The sequence below is a fragment of the Poecilia mexicana genome, unplaced genomic scaffold (genome assembly GCF_051168715.1).
Source record: "Poecilia mexicana isolate PSO_F unplaced genomic scaffold, ASM5116871v1 scaffold_20, whole genome shotgun sequence".
Taxonomy (NCBI): Eukaryota; Metazoa; Chordata; class Actinopteri; order Cyprinodontiformes; family Poeciliidae; genus Poecilia; species Poecilia mexicana.
In genome coordinates this window covers 14,810,545-14,824,917 of record NW_028263389.1, presented here as the reverse complement: position 1 = coordinate 14,824,917, position 14,373 = coordinate 14,810,545, and the positions used below count along the sequence as shown (strand labels likewise).

The 14,373-nt window shown below is 40.8% G+C and overlaps 1 protein-coding gene across 1 annotated transcript in view; it reads left to right on the top strand.

The window, feature by feature from the left end:
* LOC148153410 (uncharacterized) overlaps positions 1 to 14,373 on the top strand; it is a 440,640-nt gene that overhangs the window by 61,797 nt on the left and 364,470 nt on the right. The gene's annotated exons all lie outside the window — the stretch shown is intronic.

The window sequence follows — 14,373 nt, the reverse complement described above, 5'->3', positions numbered from 1 at the left end:
TCAGGCATATTGGGACTGTCGACACAGCTGCTCGTAGAAAGCATCGCTGCTGTTTGCTGGAAGCAGTTAGGAACTAATCCCAACAAAATACTGGAAAACACGGCCAAAAGTTTAGATAAATTGGTTGAGCTTTATCTATATGTCTTTGTTTAGGACTTGGATTAATGAGTCTGCTGCTAAAAGCGATCAATATTGGATTTTTAGAGCTGCACTTTATCACAGCTTGGAGACTTTAACTAAACGTGGCTCTTATAGCGTTTTCACCACAGGTGAGTTAAGAACAAGTTTTAAAGGTGGCATAATTTTGCAACATCATAATTCAGAACGTTTACCTAAGGACTGCCCAGTGTTTGCCTTTTACGTAAGCAGGCACTGGATGGTATGTGTCCGGCACGAATGAGATGTGTGAGATGCTGCTTACTTTTGCTCTTCACGGTCTATCATGAATTCAACCATGGTTCACTGAATCAGAACTCAAATAAAGGCAAATATTTATTTGTTTCAAAACACCACTCGGTGCAATCACCGTTTATCGGTTAACAGCACCGTGGTGCCATTTCTTGTATTTGGTGCAGTGAAGCAGCGTGTTTGATCATTTGTAAATTTTATTTCCAGAGAAGGAGACGCGTCTTCGCTGCCTTCCAACAAACATGCAAAAGAAGATCCTCTCGTCAGACGTAACCGAAGTGTAACTTTCTAGCAGAAAACTAGCATGGCACATCAACCTAAACTCAATTAATCAATCAACCAACCTGTCGAGCAAATCAGTATTTAAAGGGCACTTCCATAGAGTAACACAAAATGCTTTACGGGGTTTAAGACAACGTCAGTGTAGAAACACAGTGAAAGGAGCATCATGGCGTTGGGGATCAAAACTGATGAGAAGATGGACGATCCAGTAAAAGCGTTGACAGAAGGCGCTCCGGTCAGACGAGACCAGTTTTGGCTTGTATGCACAACAATATATCTGGATACTCCTCCTCCTCATTGCCCGATTAAAACGACTTATGCTAGTTCTCACCCTAAATTATCTTCTACGCCCAAAAGACCGAAAAAACAATGCAGTGCGTTGCTTGTCCTGAATTTACCCTTCAAGGTGACAATGAGTCTAAACATGTAAATAGATTTAAAAGTTATCCCAAACAGCAAGAAGAGCAAAGAGGCTGATTTTAGCCAACAGAATCCTTGTTTCAACAACCATTTCATCAGATCACATGGTGCGAACAAACCCAACCCTCACACCCATCAGAACAAACTTACCTGCCTTTAAAAACATTTTTAAAGATCTTGTTTTTTGGGGTTTTTTTAACACTGTTGTGTCTGTGCAACTGTGAGTCTCTTTCTGCTTAAGATATAATTGAGGTGACAAGTAAAGCGCTCACATTGATGTTTACCGCTTTGAACTACACAACGAGGCAAAGCCTGGGTGGAGAACAAGGCCTATTTGAACAGGTTCATCTGGGAGGAAATCCAGAAAGAGACGACTGACACACACAAGAGCTTTAAATGGTTCCTCTCTGAACAAGTGATGATCATGAGACAACAATTCAAGTGTTTCAAGTACAATCCAAGAATGAGACCTTTTCTTGTGTCTCTGAGCTTCATCCGCCTGGAAATGTAGGATTTCGCACGAAAACGTCCAAGGGAGATGAGAAAATCAAGTGTTTTTTGTTGTTGTTGTTGTTTTATCTCAGCCTAAATGCTGTTTTATTTCTGCTGAGAAAAAAAAACTACACTGCAGCAAATAGCGGTACGTTAAAGTCACAATCCGGTGTCTGGACAGACAAGATATTCAAACCAAACCCAACATCTCATCTTCGACTCAAATGAAAGCGCTTTGTTCCATTATAAACGCTATCAGCATATAAATCAAAAACATTTAAAAAATAAATGAGTTAAACCCCAGATGAGGGTGGATGTTTCCCTACCGTGCACACATCTTGTAAAATCACTTCACCGACAACAAAAACAGCTGGAGGATCTGAAAAATGAAAAGAGAAAAAAAAAATGTTTTTTTTTTTTTTTTTTGTTTTGCATACATTTCTCACCGCTCAACAATTCAAAGCTCAACCTCCAACGCTTTCCTATATTGAGCCTCAGCAACGGCCTGGCTCGCATATTATTATGAATAATTTATTGCAGCCTATTTCGAGGAGGCGAGCAGAACAACTATTTTTGGTGCATCCCACATTTGTTAAGTTTGCAGGTACGCGACACAGCTGTCGGTTTTCTTGTAAAAGGACTGTAAATAATGTTATCTTCTGCACAGATGCAATTTTGTTGTGATTGCTCATAACCCACTTTTATATATGTTCCAGTCCCTGGCAAGCAAAGTTTCTCTTCTATTTGATAAACTGTAGATAAAACAGATTGTATCACCAGGTGAGGGGTCTCCACAGAGGTATGGATCCTCAGATGCACTGTGGATAAGTTGCTTTTTTTTTTGTGATGCAGTTAAGAAATGACAGATGAAAGGATCACTGATGATCAAATCGAGCTTTGAAGCCCGAAGAAAACATTCGGAGAAAACTGCTCGAAGGAAATTAGTCCGTCAACTTTTCGCAGGAGTGGAGGGGTTGTTTCTGAAACCTGGGTTTTGTTTCCTTGCAACCAAACAGAAAACATGTGATTCTTACCCCGTCTCCAGAAGTCTTCTTTGGCTCTGATGTCAGAAAGGTCTAAAAAAACATATCTTAAAAGAGCGCATCTCCATCAGTAGAAAGCAAGATCCTTTGTTTCTGTGTTACCAGGATGTAATTTGGTCATTTGAAGGACTGTTTTCTTTTACATAACCAGCCTGCAAATCTCACACACTCTGCTTTAATATCATTCTTGGAGACCGTCGTCCTTCAAGTAAGTTCTGGGTCTTTTCTGCCTGGTGGGATGAAGCTTCTTTCTTTGACTCAGAATTCAGACGCCCTGAGGAAGAAGTTAATTTCAGTCACCTGTCTACCAGATCTCTTTCTTTTGGTTATAAAACATCTCATCACCAAAAAGTAGGTAAGGGCTGCAGGATAGGAGGACCAATGACAGTGACCAAGACTGCGACAGTGCCTGCATTAGTGCAAAAAAGCCTCAAAACTGTCTATTGTCTATGCATTTTTGCTTCATACTGTTGTATCCCAAAGACATAAGACTTTGGGGGACTTTTGGCAGACACCTTGTGACTTTCTTGTTAATGTGGCCCCAGGGACATGAGCCTTGGATTTGAACCTGGTCTTACCTTTCAACAATTTGAGGGTTGATTTAGACTTGCCCCTCAAAGGCTTGAGACTTGAGTTTGAATCTCCCCTTAATTACTTGAAACTTGTCTTGAATTTCCCCACTTAAAATACTTGGGGCTTGAGGGATTCTGACATAGTTCTGATTTAATTTCCTAAAATAGAACCACCAATCAATTCCTCAGATGTTGTCCGAGGCCTTCGTTTGATATTAAAGGTCATCTTAAATCATCATTTTGTCTATAAACAACAAAATAAAGACATTCTAGCTGTCGTTTATAATGTCTGATCAGACTTTCTGGAGGTCAAGATAAGACTGAGATGTCAGTTCCCATCTCTGCCCTTGCCAAGCCAGTCTCACCTATACTTTGCCTTTTGTTTTTCTTGTCTTCTTATCTTAAAGCATCAAACTGTGCATACAACCTCCTTATGAATGCTCTCCAAAGCTTTAAGGAAATGTCATTGAACAAAAATACCTTTATTTTATGCTCTCTACTCAGATTGAACACACACGGGAAACAGGGATTTATCCCTTTCCTTTTCCTAACTTACACTGGCATCAGAGGAAATCTTTGCACTGCCATGTCAGGTGGAGTACTTGACCCTGGGATTTGTTCAGCTTTCTTTGCCACTATGATATGCACCACTCATTCCTGGCACTGCTTAGACAAAGACATCACTTTTCTGTCCTTTAATCTTAAAATACAAAAAAGATGTCATGCAGTAAAAAAGAAAAAAACACAGAGAGAGAGGAACAGGTAAGCCTCGCAGTAAGAGCAGAGCCTGTTCTACCTCATGTTACCCTGAGGAGATGCTTACTGGAGAAACAGCAGCTATCACTGGAGACCATGGCGGTGACTTGGATGGTTTCCTGAGTACATTTGGATTTTGGTCTTTGTGGGAGCCAATCAATGCGTGTCAGACCTCCCTGTTGTGACAGCCATTAGCACTGGTCTCCCCGTGCGATGTGACATCAGTTGTGACATTGTGGTACGCTGTCATTTGCAGATGAGACGTGAAAGCTTCATGCACAGTGAGAAAATGTCTGGAAAAGTATGGAAATTTAATTTAAGTGTTGTGTAAGTCTGGAAAAATATATATATAAAACAGGAATGTGTTTGCATTTCTGGGCTTTATTACAAATACATAAATCCATCTGTAGCCATATCATCTCTGATTTTGGCGGATTATAAGGAGACCTAAAAAAAAAAAAAAGTAGTTGTAATCTTTGTATTTATACTATTTTAAATGTGTTACATTTTGATCGAGAACTCTCATCGTGAAAAATAAAGGAGAACCGTAGACATGTTCAGTGTTCTCATAATTGATACACTGAGGGTTGCCACAAAAGAACAGGTGCAATAATAGCTTCTCTGTGGCTCGCCATCCCTGTTGGTACCAAGGGAACATTTTTTATTTGTGCGGCCATAGATTTAAGACGAACCTGACAGGAGATTGACCCGGCTGTCTAACATAGACCAAAGTGAAGTAGAATCTCCTCCAGATGGTTGACGTCAAGAGAGGGCTGACTTTAATGAGCATTAACTTCTGCAGCTGCTATTTATTTCTCACTTGTAATAGAAGTTGCTCAGCATAAGTCACGGAGTGAGTACCGTGCATCAATTCTGCATCCATCCTCCACTGCAGAAGGATTTTTTTTCCCCCCCTCAAACTAAAGGAAAATATTGGAGATAAAAAAAAAAAAACAGTGCTTCTCTAGCCTGACAGTCTGCCCGTGCCCTCTGGGAGACAGACGGAAAACAAAATCTGAATTCAGAATAATTTCTGTTCTATGGAGATAGGAATGCAAACAGCATGACGTGATGGTTGTCACTCACAGGGTCTTCAAGGAAAACAGGGAACAGAAGCGTTTGAGGAAACATCTTTTCTTCTTGTTTTTCTAGCTTTAATTTGATGTTGAAAGCATGTGCTACAAATGTTCTGATTGTAGGGTCAGTTTGGGGTTTTACACCCCTTGATATAGTTTATATATTTGTTTATTTATTTATTTTTATAGTCTATGAAGGGGGTGGCGTCCGATTGGGCTGTGGACCTGAGCTCTTTTTTTTTTTTTTTTTTTGTTCTCCCTTTCGCATTGCCAACTCCAGCTGTCACACTGAGGGACAATGGACAAGAGGAGGGGGTGTGTGCTCGCTGAATGGAAAAAATAAACTGGAGAGCACTCCCTCCTCCCCATGACTCGTCATCTGCATTTGACAGGACCCCCGTTCTCCTCTCATCACCGCCCCTTTTCTTTTGCTTTCTCCTTTTCTGTCCCTGAGCGCTCCATAATCCCCCTTTCTCTCTCCTCTCTCTCCTCTCTCTCCCTGTTAAGTGCAGCTGTTGCTCTGCTTTGGGGGGCTATCTCTCTCTCCTCCCTACCCCCTTTTATTTTCCTGCCTGATTGCTAATTAGGATAACAGTTTAGTGAGTTTTATCTCCCAAACTTGTTAAAGTTGCAATTTTCCACCCTTTCTTTTTTTTTGAGCCACACAGATCTGCAGGGAGCAACAGGGGGAAAGGTCTAATTTCCCCCCCTTTGTGTAGAATAAATCTGCCAACAACACGACATGACAACCATGCGACTTTTACCAAATTTTGGGTCTAAATTTGTGCCCATAGTTTACGTTATTGCTTTTAATTGAACCATTATAGATGTCAAGGGACCAGCAGGGAAAGTATCTCATTCTTAATTTCCCTTTGGGACAAGCAAAGTACATCTACATTTTCAATTTGAAATCTGACACTGCATGGCAACCAGGCCCACTGCACTGTTTGCCTAAACCACCAGGGCAAAACATAAACAACAACAGGAACAGCGTTTCAGGGAGGTTGATCACCTCGTTTTTGTTTTTTTTCTCCTGTCACGTTGATGTGAAGGAAGCAACAGGGAAAATATCAGATTTCCCCTTCAAACCAGCATTTCGCTGTAACCAGTTGCAACATGTAGAATGACTAAACTGTGAGAAAATTACAAGCAAATAAATAAACAAAAAAAAATGTTAAAAGTACTTTTTCCGTCCAAATTTGCCATTTTCCACCCTTATTTTTGTTGTCCATCCGTCCTTCCCCTGCAGTTCTGAAATCGGCAGCTCCAGTGACGCCCCTCTCCCCAGCAACACTTCCATTTATTCTGAGGAATCCCGAGGCATACCCACGATACAACGGGATATACATTTCCTCCAGCAAATTCAGGGTCTGCCCTGAGGAGACTTCCCAGAGGGACGTGCCTGGATAACCTGCAAAGAGCCTCCAAGAGATGAGCTGCCCCAAACTGACTCCTCTGTACATGCGGAGGAGGAGTAACTCTATTTCTAACTCATGGCACACAACTCGTGGCCGTAGGTGGAGGTTGGACCATGGAGGAGCCGGTGGATCAGAGTTTATAGGGCTTTTGCGTTTGACACTGCATGGCAACCCGACCCACCATAGACTCTGCCTAAGCTGCAAGGACACAAAGCAAAGCAAACAAACAAAAAGGCGACAGCATTTTTAGGGAGTTTTATCTCCAAAGCTTGTTAAACTTGCAATTTTCGACCCTTTCTTCTTCTTAAGCCTCACAGATCTGAAGCGAAAGCACAGAAAAGACTTAGCCAATTACGCATGATTTACATTATGGACCAGGCAATTGCCTTTTTTTTTCTCAGAAAGCAGCTAATCTCCAGTGTAGCATTCATATACTTTACAACTACTGTACTGTGTGGCAGGCTCTTATTATGGCGCTCACTTCAGCTTTGAATGCAAAAAAAAAAAAAAAAAAAAAAAAATCCCACTTTGAAGTAAAAGAGAACTGCCTTATTCCGAATCCCTGGGTGAGAGCGAGAGAGAGAGAGAGAGAGAGAGAGAGAGAGAGAGGTAGAACAGGGGGGAAAGGAGAGCCTGAGAAAACAGCAATTCACACAGCAAACACAGAGACCCCTGGTAGCTCAACAAATGAGCGACTAGCCCCTGCATCCATTCATATCGGCCCTTTCGGCCCGCAAGCCTATTAGCCAGGCATCGCTCCTTGAACACTCACTGTCGACAACATGTGGAGGCATCGCTATAGCAACCGGTGGATATGACATGTGCAATGGACGGGGACTCCTGAGCTGCTGAATCTAAGGAGGGGCTCAGCCTTAACTAAATGATGGCAGAAAAAAACCCTCTAACCCCGCCACCTCCCCGTCTCTTTTCATTGGCACGGAGGAGCTGAAAGGACTCACTAGTGGGGCTTCTGCACATTCTTGCAAAGCTCGGAAAATCAGGCGGGCATATCCCACATTCTTCCCCCCCCACCCCTTTTTTTTTTTTTTTCTTATTTTCTCTGTGTTTTTTTTTCTTTCTTTCTTTCCTCCTTTTTTTCTTCAACTATACGTGTTGAAGTGAAGCCGCGCTCTTTTGAGAGGTGGGGTGGGTTGGGGTGGCGTGGAGAGGTGGGGGAGACGCACGCATTGATGGGACGCTCTCGCAGGGGGAAAGGTTTTGGTGAAGCGGACCGAGCTGGGACGCGCACAGACGCTTGTCGGAGCTGCGGCGAGTGTCAGCGGTTCCCGGCGCTCGCTGGAAATACGGAGGCGCGGCGTCAGGTCGCTCACTGCGTGACGCGGCGGCATGGATCTAGGTAACAATCTGTCCGAACGCACCGCCTAATCGCTCTTGTTTTTGACAGTCTTGGTGCACGAAACGCGACGTTAGATGACTGGTTTTGCGATTACCTTGTTTAGTTTGTTTATTTATTTATTCATTTATTTTTGCGAGATTTATATCATTTCAAGAGTCTTTCTCGTGTTGCTTCATTTCATGTTATATTTAATCTTCCCCTAAAAGCTCGTATTTCAGGAGAAAGGAGTAGTTTTGAGTGTGCTGATGTTGTTCTGGAGGCAAAGTTTCTGCAGGTTCAGCCTCATTAGCGCCCAGCAGCAGGTTCAGAAAGTTTGCAAATGAGAGAAGCTTCACATAGAAAATGTGATTTAAAAAAAAAAAAAAAAAAAAGGATCTTACTTGTGTGCATAATAGAAATAATATTTTATGCTTCCATTTGGCATATATTTCCTGTTTAAAGCTAATCTTTATTTCATTTGAAATATCGACTGCTGTCGTTATCTTTTTTTCAAATTAGGTCCTAAACACCTCAACATTTTCTCCATTTTTTTTTTCTGTAAAAATGTGTGCGACTTTATGGAACGTTAAAACTATTAGACTAAATTGTAGCATAAAATCTGTTTTATTAAACTCTGCTGTATGAGCACATAAAGTCCTCATTTTAACCATGTGGAATAATTAATCAGCAATAGCAGCTGCGGTTGGGAAATCTTGATTTTAAGGGTTATTGTGACTCGTCTCTGCCCGACCTTTCTCTTTATCATTTGAATAATCCAGAGCACCGAAATCCATCTGCCCCCTTGTCTCTTTCCCAGATTGGCTCATTCTCCACAGGAGCAACTTCAATAGAGGGAAGAAGAAGAGGGAGAGGGTAGTTATTGAAATGGGGAGCCGTTTTTTTTAGGGGGGTGGGGAATGTAACACACATCACACATAAAGAATATGTTTAAATCCGTTAGATTAAATATTTTGATGCTCTAATATTTTGAAGAAAACCTTAAAATTATATTTTATGAAAGAATTAGCCTATTTACCATGCTAGATTTTTTTAAAAAATAATATAATTAGTTTAAAAACATATCTGATGTTTTAGGGCTTTTATTTTTCCTGTGGAAAGTTTTTCTTTAAATTAAAAAAAAAATGTAATTGTATTTGAAAATATGAGTAAGCCAAAAAGCTTTAAGGTTGATCAGGCCCATAATTGTAAATTCTATCCTCATCTTTTCTCCTCCTTTTTACAAGCTATTTGTCCTCTTTTTTTATCCCCTTTCTGTCTCTCCCTCGCTTCTTCCAGCACGATTACCGCCTTCAAACAGTCTTTTATGCTTCCGTTGAATTTCAAGGCTTTTTGCTCCCACAGTGGAGGTGCTTTTCCAGTCGTTTCAAGGTGAATATTTTTCAAAAGTAGCCAAAGATAAGAGATCGAAGGGAAAGATTCTTTTAAAAGAAAAAAAAAATTCTAATGTAAGAAACAATTTAACTTCCAGAGATTTGGAACTTGGGTTCTTAAGCACTCTAATGATATTTTGATGGGACATAAGATAAAATTGAGTTTTACGTGATACGATTTTGACTTCTGTCAGAATTTGCAGTGAGACAGGAAACAGTTTGTGTTCATCTGCTCACTGAGACAGACGATCCTTTGGATGGAGGCCATTTCTCTCCTCCGCAATCGGGCCTCTTCGAACCCCGCGCTCTGTTGTTTTCCAGCCTCTTAATCCCTGATTGAAACTACATGCTGGAACCTCAGCTTTTGCAATCAACAGCGAACGCTGTCAGGCCCAACACGGCGTACTGAACAGAGCCGTCTTACTAAACCCCACTGGCAGTTATCAGCCACAAGGTCAAACCGGATTGTTGCTGGTCTGAGGTAGAAGTGTCTCGTTTCTGGAAATGATAAGTTGTAGCAATCCTTCAGCATGCCTATTAGACCCCCCTTCAGGCTAAATGTCAAAGCTCCTCCAATTTTTTTTTTTTTTCAGATTCACTTCTGCCCATCAATCTCTCTGTATTGCATGCAGACAATTAGGAGCCTGCTGATGTATGTGTTCGTTGTTTATTGATATTGCCCCTTTTGCAGATGCATGGCTTCTGCAGCCGGGAACATTAGATCAAAAATGTGTGCATAGCTGGCTTTTTCAGAAACCACCTCTTTTCACGTCAATCGCAGAGACAGTAAGGATGATTTATGGGGAGGAAATTGTTTTGGGGCAAATTGCATCTTTCCTATTTTGAAATCTGGCTCGACAGGACGCTTTGCAATCAGTGAAGAAAATCTTACTTGTTCAGCCTCGCTTTTTGAGCTTTTGATGTGGATTGGAAGCTCGCATGGTGCACTGATTCATTTCTGGGTTTCTGTGAGGTTTGACTAGTTGATTCTGAATACGAACAATTCTGATGTGTTTATTTTAAGGACGATAACTCATGGCATGTTCTGTAGGTTCTTTCATGCAGATGCTTTGCTGGAGACGATTCAAAACAGTATCGTAGTTTTGAATCTTACAGAGAATAAGGAATTACAAGCCTATCCCAATATATTCATCTAAACATCACTGACCTTTATCTGATTTTCTTTTTACTCAAAAATAGTGCGTTAAAACATGTTATTGGTTGATTTCTTTACATGCCCCAAAATGGTGGAAATTCTTTTTTTATGTATTTAATGAGCAGGGAGGGTGGGAGTGGGGGGAAAAATCTGATTTTTGACCTGCTGACCACCAGTCAGAACCAATTAAGGATTCTGATCTCTGCCTGATAGGTTGGTGCATCTCTAATGTGGCCTTAGCAGAATATAATCTAGGATCCCAATTTGAGTTAAGCCCATCACCCACCAGGCACCACAGCAGCAAAAATACTGTTTGCACGCTGTGCATGTAGCAGCTCTTGCTAGTAAGCCCACAATTAAATTGACTTTATCACACAATCTGCTTTGCTTGACCCTTAAATTTGCTCACACCACAATATTTATTAAATAACTTGCATAAATAAATAGTGAAGATAAGACTGTTTCTCAGTCCTACGTGGAGATGCAAGGAAGTCTGAAGTGAGCAAGCAGCTTTAATTGGTTGTGCTAACAAGCAAACTCACGCACAAGGATAAGAAAAATATTAAAGAACAATATGCTACTGCATTACATAATGACTCTTGACATAATGTTAAAACTACATTTGAATTTTTTGGTAGTTTTTTTTTTTTACATTTTTAATTCTAAACATTTAAAGCCATTTTAATCTAATTCCAATCTATTTAGTTAGTTTAAACATCACAAAATTAGAGCAAATGTCATCTGAAAGTGATAAACAGTTTGTCTGAATATGGAGTCATTTAAATTTTGGTCTAAATTCAACTCCTGTCCATGTCCTTCCAGTTCAATTCAGTAACTCTCATATGCTATTTAAAATCCATAATTCATTTAAAAATGTCATGAAAGATTGAAAAAATATTGTTTGTTATAAAGCTTCAAATCAAAATGTGAAAGTAGGTTCATTATTTGCAAATGTTACAACACAGATTTTTAACATTCTTACTGTACATTAGAAGTCTTCAGCGCCTCCTAATGGTCTGGAGGTTGCCAAGTAGCAGCTAGATTTACTCTGCTTTCTTTTGGCCCTACTCTAATTAACCACTTCTTAATATTGCTTCAAGAAATTACTGCTGGCTAATAATATTGTTGTCAATTGAGACTAAAAATGTAATTCCCCACCCCCCACTTGTTTAAATGCATCAAACTAAGAATTCACACAGTTTTTCATCTGTTACTGCATAAACCCACACCTTGTACTTTCATCACCTATTTACATGTTAAATAAAGGTTTCATGAAGATTAAGGTTATGCTGAGAAGTGCAAATGAGGATAATCTTCTAATTCACAAATTTTCTGTGGAATTTAAACCTACTACCAGCGTCAAAAAAATGAATAATTTTTTGTTACATTTCTCAGTCCTTTTAAATGCTGAAAAAAACAACTAAGAATGTAAGGGATTTTAGTTCAGTTCAGTTAAATTTAACAGCCCTGAATTACAGGCACAGTCACCAAAAGGTTAGAATCAAATACAGCCATGCAGAATCTAATTCAGGTCAAATAAAAACTGTTTTTTTTTTTTCTGATACAGTTCATGGTTACAGTCACATTCAGATCCAGATACATGTATTGCAATTCAAATCTACGTTCTAGCTATCCCATTAAATCAAAGTCAGCTGGTGATATGAAGTCAAAGTAAAGTAAAAAATAAAAAAATTAGCAGCTAATTTGCTTATATCTTGGGCTAACTCCCAATTAAATGAACAATATCCACTCTTGAATGAAGTTAGGTCTATTTTGTGATATATTTCTCTATTTGTATCATTAGTTTCACTTTTTTGTCTTTGTTTTTCTTCCAACACGTAAGCTGTTACATGTTCGAAATAAACTAAAATTGAATTGAAATTGCTGCTAATAGCTACTGTTGGCTATCAAGCCCCGCAAGGGAGTTTATGATGACAATTAGAGAGGCACCAATCAATCGGCCAAAGATCTGACTCGCTCGATTTTTTTTTTTTATTAATTTGTTGGGATCCCTGATAAGCAGGCCAATTGAACAGAAATATATGTGATCTTTTCCCCAACGCATTCAAACTAAAAAAATATATATGTTTTTCAGAAAATAAAGGGAAATAATCTTGTGAAGCCATCGTTATTTGTTGGATTCTGATACGACTACCTCTATCATAGAAGCTGAAACACATTTATTTTTGTTTGATCGAGTCTTTCTGACCCTGTGCTAGCCCCTGGCAGACCTCAGTAAAAACCAACTCGGTATCTGTCAGGAGAAGCCTGATCTCGCTATTACAAAATATGGTCTTTATGTTTAAAGTGCCATAGTTCCTACAGATATATCTTTCTGGCTGTATTGGCGTTCAGATTTTATTTGAAAGCTTTTTCATTCTTCTGCTGGTGGATGCACTTTAGCCTACCTGTGTGTCCCCTCAGCCCTGCTTTTTTGCCCAGAGCCTAATCCAGCCAACTCAGGACCAGAGGAGCTAATTAAGCACAAGCTTTTCGTATCCCAGCATCCTGCAGCTGCACGGTGCCAGGGTGGCTCATGCCAGCACTAAATGGGGTTGTAAATATCTGTAGTGGGCCTCAGACAAGAGACAGCAGTGGGCAGAGGTTGGTAATGGGGGCTGACTGAGCCTGAATGCACAAAATGAGGCGGCTATCAGGGACGCCTAATGAGTAGGACCAGTCAGACGGTGGCTGTAAATCCAGATATTCTGTATTTGAAAGTCAAAATAAGCTTCGGGTGAAAATTAACAAATAAATAAATTCTCTCCTGACATGGAGTGGGGGGCCGCATCCATGTAGAAAAAGTCAAAGAAGCATAGTTTGCTGCTCTGACAGCGTGTTCTCTCTCTGTTTGTTCTCCAGAGGGGCAGCCTGACCCAGATCCCCGTGGTGAAGGAGACCAGGGTGGAGTCTGGCCAGTTCCTGCTGCTCTCCGTCCTCTGCATGCTCTTCATCCTGGTGGCGCTGGCCATGTCCGCCACCTTCTTCTGCGTCCGCCAGCGCTCGCACCTCCACATGAAGGAGAAGCTGGCGAGCCTGGGGACTGACACCAGCCATGACGCCACCGCAGCCTATCAGGTTAGTCCCAGCCTCCCCCACTCTCTGTGCTGCCAGCCAATCAGACGCCAGAATAACCAGCCTGCTCTCTGCTATTGGTGGAAAACGCAGCGTGCTCATGTAGGGTGAATTATTCTGTGAAAGTGTGTTTGGAGACCCACATCTGTATTTGAGATCATCCGAATTGATCTCCGTTCTCTGCCTACCTTTTTGAGGAAAATTGTGTGCGCGCGAGCCTGAACGCATGCGATCGGAAACGTGTCTCCACCCTGACCTATTCCCACTGTTCCTCCAAAGCAGCAGGCGGTCTGCTCCGTATTGATTTTTGCAGGGTTGGGACTCAGCTGTGCCCAGCGTGCCACTCCGAACACATTTATCCGCATGTCGAGTTAACATTTTCAATGTTTAATCAGGCTTCTGCAGGGCTGCTCTGAGAACGTGTTAACACTTGCGACCCCAGATGACTTTTGCTGGAAAGAAGAGAAATTAGCATGAATGGGAAATCACACTTTGCCGCACAATTATTAAATTTGAGCTCTGTTAGTGTGTATTTCTTGCTGGCTCTGAGACTGGTGGTCAGGCGTTATACAGGGTGGCTTCTTCTTCTTCTTCACAATATATGATAAAAAAAAAAAGAATATTCAATTAAATTTCACTATAGTTATGTAGGTAATATTAACATTGCAAATGACTTTCTCTGATTTATTGCAAATGGGATTATTATTACAATGTTTAACTGCAATGTTAAAACTGCAAGGATTCTAATATAACACAGTCCTGCAGAAAAAAAAAAAAAAAAAGAGACTTTTTAATGATTCTTGTGTCGGGTCCCTGCTTGTGATTTGGCCTGTTTTCCTTCTCATTAGTAATCTGAAAGGCGGGGGCAGCAGTGAACCTGTAATCCTCTGACCTGTGCTCCTCTTTGTCTCTCCCCTGGCACTGACTGTATGCTCCTTTTTCTTCTTC